This window comes from Gopherus evgoodei, unplaced genomic scaffold (assembly GCF_007399415.2).
Source record: "Gopherus evgoodei ecotype Sinaloan lineage unplaced genomic scaffold, rGopEvg1_v1.p scaffold_39_arrow_ctg1, whole genome shotgun sequence".
NCBI lineage: Eukaryota > Metazoa > Chordata > Testudines > Testudinidae > Gopherus > Gopherus evgoodei.
The window spans coordinates 1,441,042-1,452,070 of NW_022060060.1; positions in this window are offsets into that span (position 1 = coordinate 1,441,042).

Here is an 11,029-nt window from a genome sequence, read left to right on the forward strand (position 1 = left end):
GGAACATTCTCATGGGACTGGTTGGTAACTGCACAGACCCAGGGGCTGTGGATAGTGTCTCTGGGCGCAGTCTGGGCAGAGGCAGGGACAGATTAAACAGAAAACTGTCCCCCTGATTTGCATATCCCCGCTTTATAAGACACACAAACTCCTTCCCTGGGTGATCTCACTTCTTGTCCTCCTATCCTGAGGTGGCGGGGCGGGGTGTTAGTGTGTTGCGCTCTGACCCAAATCCCTTTGAAATCAAAGGAGCCACTTGGACTTGGGGTAACTAAGTGATTTGGGAACTCAACTCCAAATCACTTTCTCTAGGATTTAGGCTGCTAATTTTAAATCACTTCTGAAAGTTGGACTTAGGGTTCCAGGTCACGTAAACTGTTCCCCATTTCTACAATGGGAATTACATTTCTCTATTTTAAGATTTGCTAATGAATGTGACACACAAATACTGAGGTGAGGCTGGCCTTAAAATACCTGTTCTAGATTAAATCAATCATGTGGTAATATTGGCTATTGACAAACAACTGGATTTGACAGCAGTTTTGATTTCAGCTATTCAGCTCTGATTTTTTTTAATTAAAGTTAATGTTTAAAATTAAATATACACAAGTTAAGAGGAAGATCTGGGGTCCAGCTTGAGTTACAAGGGATTACAGGTTTCGTATACAAGGATGAAGAGATACATACATGTCACATAACCAGCATAGACCCAGATTGGGGTGTGGGAGTTTTTAAAGCTTCAGTGGGTAAGTGAGCTTGAGTACGCCACCCGTGGAATGTATTAGAGTCCAAGTCGGTATCAGTGTAGCTCAGGGATTGGCAACCAGGTTTGGCCAATTGCGGCTCCCACCGGCCACGGTTCACAGCTCCAGGCTGTAGTAAGAGAGGGCCCTGAGATATAAACCTTGGTATCAGAGGCCTGGATTGAGGCCTAAGGCCTGAACTAAGGGGTAATGGTCAAGGCTTTGCTAACATAAAGCAAAGTGAAGCTGTGAGCCAGAGGCAGGCCCTGCTCACAGAAGCTGGCAAGGAAAGGGCTGATGCTGCAAAAAAAGACACACCTAAAAGGTACTGGACACCAGAGATCAGAACATTCGCATACTTGTACACTCCACACAGATAACAAGCAACAGGCTGACCCATCCCAATGACAGGGGCAAAAGTGTAGTATGATGGATAGAGTTGTTTTGTTCGAACCAACATGTACAAGGTGAGAGGTGGCACCTTGCTACATAGAGAGGTTGTACCTTGCTATGTAGAGGGGTTGCACCTCAATACCTCAGGAGTGATGTGTAACTTGTTTGTACCTGTGTATAACAATGCATCCCTGGGGCAGTATCTTTGTCCAGCCGAGGGGGCAGTGGAAAGTCCCACCACTGACTGAGTTAAGTCCATTGCCGGGGAGCACATGGGTACTGGCTAGCTGCACCTTAGCAGCACCTTGGACTTCGTTTGCCAGGGAGCTGGAGACTGTGTTTCTCTTCAACAATAAACCTGGCCAATGTGCCTTCGTACCTTACTAGAGTCTGTGGTCATTGGGGGTTCTCTCGGGGTCTGCTGTGTCAGTGATCTGTGCAGAGCTGGGATAGCACACAGAGGGAACACACGCACGCAGCCAATTGATATCAACATTGAACAGAGCAGAGCACCACACCGGTAGCATCTGACAACACAGGCCAATGGGGGCTGCGGGAAGTGGCGTGGGATAGGGGATGTGCTTTCTGCTGATTCCCGCAGCCCCCATTGGCCTGGAACAGTGAACCACAGCCAGTGGGAGCCATGAATGGCTGAACCTGCCAGTAAACAAACTGGCCTGGCTCACCAGGGTGCTTATCTTGGAGAGCCACGTGCCAAAGGTTGCCAATCCCTGGTATAGTGAATAAGTACATGGGTGGAATGTGTCCCTTGGCTCATCAGGGAAGGAAGTGGGTTATTTCCCTGGTTGGCAGTCTTGATTACTGTGATGGGGTAGGGACTGTCTGTGTGGGGAGTGGGAGAGCAGGGGAGGACTTTAGGGGATGGACGAGACCAGAGCCTGTAACCTGAGCTAGATAAGGGAGGGGAAAGGTCAATTGCCCGGGAAAGGGACAAAGGAAGGGAGTGGCAGGAGGGAAGCAGTTTGAGTTTGGGCTTGAGGCTCGATGGGCAGAATTCAGGGTATCCTAGCTAGGATCCAAGCACCCTGAAAGCCCAGAAGGACTTGATGGAGGGGTCCTGACTGTGCCTGCAAGCGCTGCTGTAACCTCTGTTCCTGTTGTCCAATAAACCTTCTGTTTTACTGGCTGGCTAAAAGTCACTGTGGGTCCCAGGAAGAGGGGTGCAGGACCGGACTCCCCCACGCTCCGTGACAATTACTCAACCTGGTATTGACGGTGTCCCATGATGTGTTCCATGTAGATGTCTCTGGACCACCTGATGGTGTCAGATACCATGAGCTGTCTTGTGAGCCGGGCGTAGGATTGCCTGACTCTGCATGCTCTCAGTACAGGCTCGTTGCGGGGGTCCCATGAGCCCAGGGCTCCCAAGATCAGAGTGTGTATCTGGATCTTGCAGCCCTGGGCTCTCAGGGTGTCTGCCAGCAGGGTGTACTTCAACACCTTCCATGCTCAGGCATCGTGGAAGGCCATTGACCTGTTTTCAAATGGCACCATGACATCTACCATGAGGACCTTCTTTTCTGCATCCATCATGATGATGTCGAGTTGCAGTCAGCTGTCTGTCCCTGGGATGGCGGAGTTGACGGTGATCTCCCCCAGGGATGACAGGATGGCTTTCACCAGCCGGTTCTCGATGGCATGTGGCGGTGCCACCAGGCTCTGGAGTGCTATTTCCTTCCACACAGGATGTGGGGCGGGATCTCGTTGGGGTAGCCACACTTCCTGCAGAGCTTGTTCCGGTTGCCATGGCGGATGGCTCCATTGAGGGGAATCCAGTTGAGTCGGGCCCAGTGGACGAACTGCCAGTCGGAGAACCTGGTGAAGTTGTTCCCGGGGAAGAAGTGGTTGCTTGCATCCCACTTGCTGGACACCTCAAACACCTTGCCCTGGTCTGGCTTCCGCTTGTGGTTCTCGGCATAGTGGCAGTGGAAGGCATCTTTGAGGGTCCTTTCCAGCATTGTTCAGGTGGCCGGGGTGATGATGGTGTGATCCGAGGTCTTTAGGAGCAGCACCAGTATTCCCAGCTCCCAGCGCTCCTCGTGCCACTTCCAGCGGCAGACGATCCTCTTTTCTAGGCGTCTTGAGGTGCTGTGGGTAAGGGACTAGAGAGAGGACAGGTCTCCCCCCGCTCTCCCCAATTCAGCCTCCAGGGAGCCACTGAGGTAAGTGGCGATGTCCTGCTCAGAGGGGGCCCTGGCGATGCATTTCCTAACCACGTCCCTTATGGCTTCCTGCGCGATGCTCCTCACTGTCTGCTCTGGGCATGTCAGGAGGCGGAAGGTGTGGGTGATCACTGCCACATTGCACAGGTCACCTATCTGAGGTACGTTGGCACCACCTTCCTGTGGGAAATGTAGATGATGTCTGTGCTGGTCCTCTGGGGAAGGTAGAGCCATTTCCTCACCAGCTGCCTGATGGTGCTGTTGGCCTTGTTCAGGGGCACCTTGGCCACAGCTGATCCCCTGGGGACAAGGAGATGCAGGGGATCAGAAAGGTATTGAGGGCATTGATCTTTTGCCAGGGGGCAAACAGGAAGGAGTCAGTTTGGCCATGTCCCCCAGGATCTCTGCGATGATGTCTTTGGGTGTCTGTTGGACGCTGACTTCTGTGGGTGTGCCCAGATGTTGGTATACCTCTTCCTCCTACAGGGAGGCCGTGGGCTCACCCTGGATCAGGAACCATGATGCCTGGACCAGAGCTCTGACACCACCATCAACATGGAGGGAGGCACACAGACTTGTGGCTATGCTAGTGTGGGAAATGGGGGTGGGAGCACTCTTTTATGGACACTCAGCCAGTCAGTCAGCTATAAAATCCTTCTTAGTAATGGTATTCTACTTGCCTTACCTGTAAAGGGTTAAGAAGTCTCACTGAAATGCTTAGGTAAAAGGAAGTGAGTTGGCATCTGGCCAAAAGAGCCAATGGTAAGACTGGAAACTTTTAAAATTGGGGAAAAAAAAAGAAAAACAAACAAACCACCTTTCCTTTGTGTGAACTGTTGTTCTCTCAACTGGAAAGGCAGAGCAGCAGCTGTAAGGAGCTTGGGCCAGGGATGAAAATTCCTTAGCATTCATACCTGGAATTACTCATTTGGAATGACAGATATGCAAACAGGATGAGAAATGTTAGCTAGATGCAATCAAGCTTCTCTCTTTATTTTGGGCTTGTGGATTCCTCTGTGCTAAACACAGGTGCTTGTGTTTTCTTTTATAACCTTTAAACTGGACCCCAGGGAAACCATTCCTGGTGTTTAATCTTTTTTGTAAATGTTCTTTAACATCTAGCAGCAACCTGATTTTCCAGATGTGTTTTACTCTCTCTCTCTCTCTCTCTATATATATAATTCCCCCTCTCACCCCTATGGGTGGTATGTGTCTTCCTCAAACTCAGGTCCTCTACCAGAGGCCTGGGAGTTTGAGGGTTCTGCGCAGTATCTTAGCTGTTCCTAGCACTGCACTCTTCTGGACAGAGAGCTCTGATGTTGTTCCTGGGATCTGTTGGAGCCGCTCACGCAGCTTAGGAGTCACAGCCCCGAGTGCTCCTACCACCACTGGGACCACTTTGGCCTTCACTTTCCACATCCTCTCTAGTTCCTCTTTCAGGCCCTGGTACTTCTCCAACTTCTCATATTCCTTCTTCCTGATGTTGCTGTCACTTGGCACTGCTATATCTATCACCATCGCTGTCTTCTGGTCCTTATCTATTACCACGATGTCCGGTTGATTGGCCAGTACCTGCTTGTCCGTCTGGATCTGGAAGTCCCACAGAATCTTAGCCCTGCTATTCTCCACAACCTTCTGTGGAATCTCCCATCTGGTCTTGGGAGGATCTAGCCCATATGCTGTGCAGATGTTCCTGTACACAATGCCAGCCACTTGGTTGTGCCGTTCAGTGTATGCTGTTCCTGCCTGCATCCTACGTCCTGCCACTATGTGTTGGACTGTCTCTGAGGCCTCTCTGCACAGTCTGCACCTTGGGTCCTCTCTAGTGTGGTAGACCCCTGCTTCAATGGATCTGGTGCTCAGTGCCTGTTCCTGTGCTGCTATGATCAGTGCCTCAGTGCTGTCTTTTAGTCCAGCCCTTTCCAGCCACTGGTAGGATTTCCCAATGTCAGCCACCTCAGCTATCTGTCGATGGTACATCCCATGCAGGATCTTGTCTTGCCATGGCACTTCTTCTGCTTGGTCTTCCTCCCATGTCTGCTGCTGCCTCAGGCATTCTCTCAGCAGCTCATCTTTGGGGGCCATCTTACTGATGTACTCCTGGATGCTTCGGGTTTCGTCCAGGACAGTGGCTTTGACGCTCAACCAAGCCCTGCCCGCCTTCCTTCCAGCTGGTATACAGTCTCTGGGTGTTGGACTTGGGGTGGAAACCTCCATGCATTGTGAGGAGCTTCCGGGTCTTCACATCGGCAGCCTCCATGTCCTCCTTTGGCCAGCTCACTATACCGGAAGGGTATCTGATAACCGGCAGGGCGTATCTGTTAATGGCGTGGATCTTGTTTTTCCCACTGAGCTGGCTCTTCAGGACCTGTCTTATCCTTTGATGATACTTGGATGTTGCTGTCTTCCTTGCCTCCTCATCATGGTTTCCATGTTACTGTGGGATGCCAAGGTACTTGTATAGCTGGTCTGTATGTCTGCTATGTGGCCCGCTGGTAGTTCCACCCCATCAGTCTTGACTACCTTCCCTCTCTTCACCTCCATCCGGCCACACTTCTCCAGTCTGAATGACATCCCGATATCCTCACTGTAAATCTGCGTCAGGTGGATTAGTGAGTCGATGTCTCGTTCATTCTTAGCATACAGCTTGATGTCATCCATGTAGAGGAGGTGGCTGATGGTAGTTCCACTCCTAAACCCATACCCAGTCCTTGTAATTATCTGGCTGAGGGGGTTTAAGCCTATGCAGAACAGCAGTGGAGACAATGCATCACCTTGGTATATGCCGCACTTGATGGCCACTTGTGCAAGCTGCCTTGAGTTGATTTCCAGTGTCGTCTTCCATAGTCCCCTTGAGTTAGGTCCTTAGTATCCTATTGACTTTGTATAGCAGCAGACATTCACAGATCCACGTGTGCGGCATTGAGTCGTAGGCTTTCCTGTAGTCAATCCAGGCTGTGCTCAGATTGGTCTGTCTAGACCTTGAGTCTTGGGTGACTGCTCTATCTGTGAGCAACTGGTGTTTTGAGCCTCTGGTGGTGTTCCCAATGCCCTTCTGAGCTGTGCTCATGTACTGGCCCATATGGTCCTGTAGCTTGGCGGCTATGATACCTGATGGGATTTTCCATGTTGTGGGGAGGCAGGTTATTGGCCGGTTCTATTCCCTTGCAAGGGTCTTTCATGATCAGCACTGTCCTTCCTTGTGTTAGCCAGTTTGGGTGGGAGCCTGCTGCCAGCAGCTGGTTCATCTGTGCTGCTAGGCATTCATGCACTGCTGTTAGTTTCTTTAGCCAGTAGGTGTGGATCATGTCTGGTCCAGGTGCTGTCCAGCTCTTCATGTTCTTGACCCGCTGCTGGATGTCTTCTACTGTGATGGTAACTGGTTTCTGTTCTGGGAGATTGCTGTGCTCTGTTTTCAGGTCCTGCAGCCACTTTGCACTGGTGTTATGAGTCTTCTCTTTCTCCTAGTACTGCTCAGTTTCTACTGCTGGTGGCTCTGCTGTTATTGTACTGTAATTGGGAGTACACCTTAGATGGTTCTTTAGGTAACAGGGCATTTACTTTTTTGGCCTCTGCTTCTCTAGTGTATCTCCTTAGCCTGGTAGCCAGTGCTGTGAGCCTTTGTTTAGCAGTCTCTAGGGCTTCAGTTGGAGTCAGGCCCTTGTATTTTTTCAGTAGCCGAGTCTTATCCTTAATCTCTACACCCTTCTGTAGTTCCACCAGCTGACTAACTTCTCTCCAAGTCACCTTGGTCTTATCCTCCAACCTCATTTTCCAGGGTGGGTATATACTGTTGTTCTTCTTGATCGTATAGCCAAGCATCTCCAGGGTTACAGAGGCTGTAGCATATACCAGTTCATCGGTTTGAATTATGGTGGTAGTAGGGATTGTCATGAGGGCCCTATTGGCATCTTCTAACATACTATCTGATGGTACTTCTCCACTGAGCCTTGGTAATTGGTCTCAAGGATTGACTGTAGCTAGTTTCTCCATGATTTTATGCCTCATATCAGCTGCTGTGCTCTGCAATGGAGGGGGTAGCAGTGAAGTTTCAGCTTCAGGAGTGGACTGCACAGCCACTTGTTCTTCCAGGCCTTCTTGAGTCTGGGATGTAATGTGGAGTTGGTCTGTCTCAAGCTGTGAGAGCAGCTTCCTCTTTACTATGTTGAAGCGTAGGGTAACTAGCTGTTTCTCAGTAAGTGTGGATATAGGTCTTTTGTCTATCCATAGCCCCCTCATACATCCCCTCTCCTTAGGTCTACTGTTATAGTAGCATTCCATCAATTCCAGGTTCTCTTGTCTCACCCACGAATGGTTTGTTCCAGTAGCCCACTTATCGTCAGATTGTCCTGGTTCCTCAACATCTGGCTCGGACCTTGTTAATCCTGGCAACATCTGAGCCGGTATGGCTCTCCTAGTTTGTGTGCTCTCATATTTGAGGTAGGCAGGTGATGCATTAGGGGTACCAACCAGGATTTGAACCCCAGTCTTCCATATTAAAGGGCAGTGCTCTTAACCACTACACTATGTCACATATATAAAGAGTAAAGCATATATATATATATATTACCTGTTTTAAGAACATTATTGGATTTGTGCCTCTTAGGAGGTAAAGCGGTCTGTGTGTATGTTATTCAGTTAGCTACTATGAGGAACACAGAGGTTCCAGGTTCAGCTGGTGGCAACAGCTGATTTCCTTTTCTCTTTTCTTTCCAGAGGGGGGTGAAAGGGCTTGAGAGTACCCACAGGAAGGAATTCCCAAGTGCGCCTTCCTGGGCTCTCAAGGGGGTCCTGCATTTGCGTGATGGTGGCATTGATGAGACTCAAGGCCAGGGGATCTGGAATCTTGGGAGTTTAATACAAGCCTAGAGTGGTAAGTATTTTTAAGGTCTTTACAGGCCCCACTTTCTGCACTTGGTGTGCCAGAGCAGGCAATCAGCCTTGACAGCCAGTTAGTTAGCTAATATTTGTAACCACAGGTCACTGAGGAACTTCACGACTCTCCGTTTCCAGTCATGCACACAGCGGCCCTGGAAGGCCAAGATAAGGCCAATGGTTACAGATGTTTAGGGCAGGTAAAAACCCTTCTCCATTAGTGATTCCCATGTAATCTGTGCTGCCAAAAGGACTCTCCAGGGTTTGCCCCCGATGCCTCTTTCTTGGCCTCTTGGAGCACAGGACTGACCCTGTCTCTGTGTCTCCAGCGGGGTCTCTGTGCACATGAAGGGAGGATGGAGAAGGCCAGCGGCAAGGTGATCACATATGCATTAAAGGCGAATATCCCTTTACAATCTTTATACTTCTTTAACATTTGATTGTTTTAGATGTGGCTTCAGGCAGGGCTGGCTCTAGGCACCAGCCCTCCAAGCATGTGCTTGGGGTGGCACTTTTGAAGGGGCAGCACACCCGTCTCCCCTTTTTTATTTTTATTTTTTTGCTTGGGGTGTCATTGCTGGGAGCCGGCCCTGGCGCAGCCACTCGCCTGAGCCGGATCCGCGCCCACTGCCCAGCCCAGCGGCGCCCTGCAGAGCCCACTGGGATACAGGGCGCCGCTGGGAGTGGCAGCGGGAGCAGGACCCCTTCTCTCTCCTTCTCCAGCTCCTCACATGCTCTGGGAGCCCCTCTCATCGCCGCCGCAGCCCGGGCTTGGCTCCCTCTCCGTCCCCAGCTCCTCACAGGCTCCGAGAGCTCCTCACACAGCCGAGCCCGGGCTGCAGCGGCGGCGAGAGGGGCTCCCAGAGTCAGGGCCGCCTGGGCGGGGGGGGCAAGTGGGGCAATTTTCCCCAGGCTCAGGGCCCCACAGGGCATGTCGGAGGCTCCCCCCGCTTCCGTCTTCCCCCATCCGCCGGTGTCTCAGCTGGTGAGGGGACGTGGCTGTGAGCTGCAGCTGAGTGGCTGGAACTCAGGCCCCACGGGAGACACCACGCCGCTGCAGTGCTGTTGGGGAGAGGGGGCAAGTGGCATGGTAAGGGACCAGGCTGGAGCCAGGCACCCCCCTACCCCATCCCCCCCAGCCCTGACCCCCAGCTCCGAGTCCAGCCACTCTGAGATGGGCACCACCCCAAACCCATCCTCTCCACCCAGCCTTGACCCCCAGCTCCAAGCCCAGCACCTCTGATCTGGGCAACTCCCCCGACCCCATCCCCCCACAGCCCTGACCCTCAGCTCTGAGACCAGCCCCTCTGAGCTGGGCACCCCCCTGACCCCATTCCCCCCACAGCCCTGACCACCAGCTCTGAGACCAGCCCCTCTGAGCCAGACACCCCCCTGACCCCATTCCCCCCACAGCCCTGACCCCCATCTCCAGGGCCGGTGCTACCATTTAGGCAGCCTAGGCAATCGCCTAGGGTGCCAGGATTATTGGGGGGGCAGCATTTTGCTGCGGGGGGCGGCAGGCGGCTCCGGTGGAGCTGCCGCAGTCATGCCTGTGGGCGGATGGTCGGCTGCTCGCGCGGCTCCGGTGGACCTCCTGCAGGTATGAGCCACGGTGCACTGGACTCTCTGCAGGCACCACTGCGGCAGCTCCAGCGGAGCTGCAGGACCAGTGCGTGGGGCGGCGAAATTGCCATCTGCCTAGGGCACTCAAACCTCTAGCACCGGTCCTGCCCATCACTGAGCCTAGTCCCTCTGAGCAGGGCAGCCCCCGACCCCATCCCCCACAGCTCTGACCCTCAGCTCCGAGCCCAGCCCCTCTGAGCTGGGCACCCCCCACAGCCCTGACCCCCAGCTCCGAGCCCAGCCCCTCTGAGCTGGGCACCCCCCACAGCCCTGACCCCCAGCTCCGAGCCCAGCCCCTCTGAGCTGGGCACCCCCCACAGCCCTGACCCCCAGCTCCGAGCCCAGCCCCTCTGAGCTGGACAACCCCCAACCCCATCATTCCACAGTCCTGAACCCAGCCCCTGTGAGCCAGGTACCCCCCAACCCAGAGCCCAGCTCCCCACCCAGCCCTGGGCAACAGCAGCACCACCCCCCGGGCAGCGACAGCCCATTGGCACCAACCTTCACCGTCACCCAGCAACAGCCCATCATGTAATGGCAAATGTAGACATACCCTTAAAGCATTTAAGGTTTTTATATCATGTATCTGGTGTATTTTCAAATTATTACAAATTAATTTTTGAATGTATTTCACTAGTTATTTTTTACATTTCCAAATACATGTTACTATAGTATTGCAACTTTTTTTTTTATGGAAGGGGCCCCCGAAATTGCTTTGCCCCAGGCCTCCTGAATCCCCTGGATGGCCCTGCCCAGAGTGTGTGAGGAGCCGGGGAGGGAGGGAAACGGGGTTCCCTGGAGCCGAGCCCCGGCTGCGGTGGCGGGGAGAGGGGCTCCCGGAGTATGTGAGGAGGTGAATGGCCAGCTGGGCTCATCGGTGCTGAGCAGGTAGCCCCGCAGCCAGAGATCCTCGCCTTCCCTCCCGCCGGGGCTGGGCCAGGGCACCATGAGGCTGAAGAGCGGCAGGTCCGGGGGGCTCTCCAGGTCTCGACCGCCAGCATGTCGGGTGTGAGGGCGGTGAGCGCGAACTGATCCACTTCGGCCACCAGCAGCACCACGAAGCCCAGGGAGGGGGCCGTGTTCTCCGTACCGCCCGCAGCTGCGCTGTCACCTGGAAGTACTCCCACTCCGCGCCGCTCAGCAGCTCCACCCGCGTGGGGACAGAGTCGCAGCTGGGCCAGGGCTCGGCTGCTGTGTGCTGGTAGCGGATCC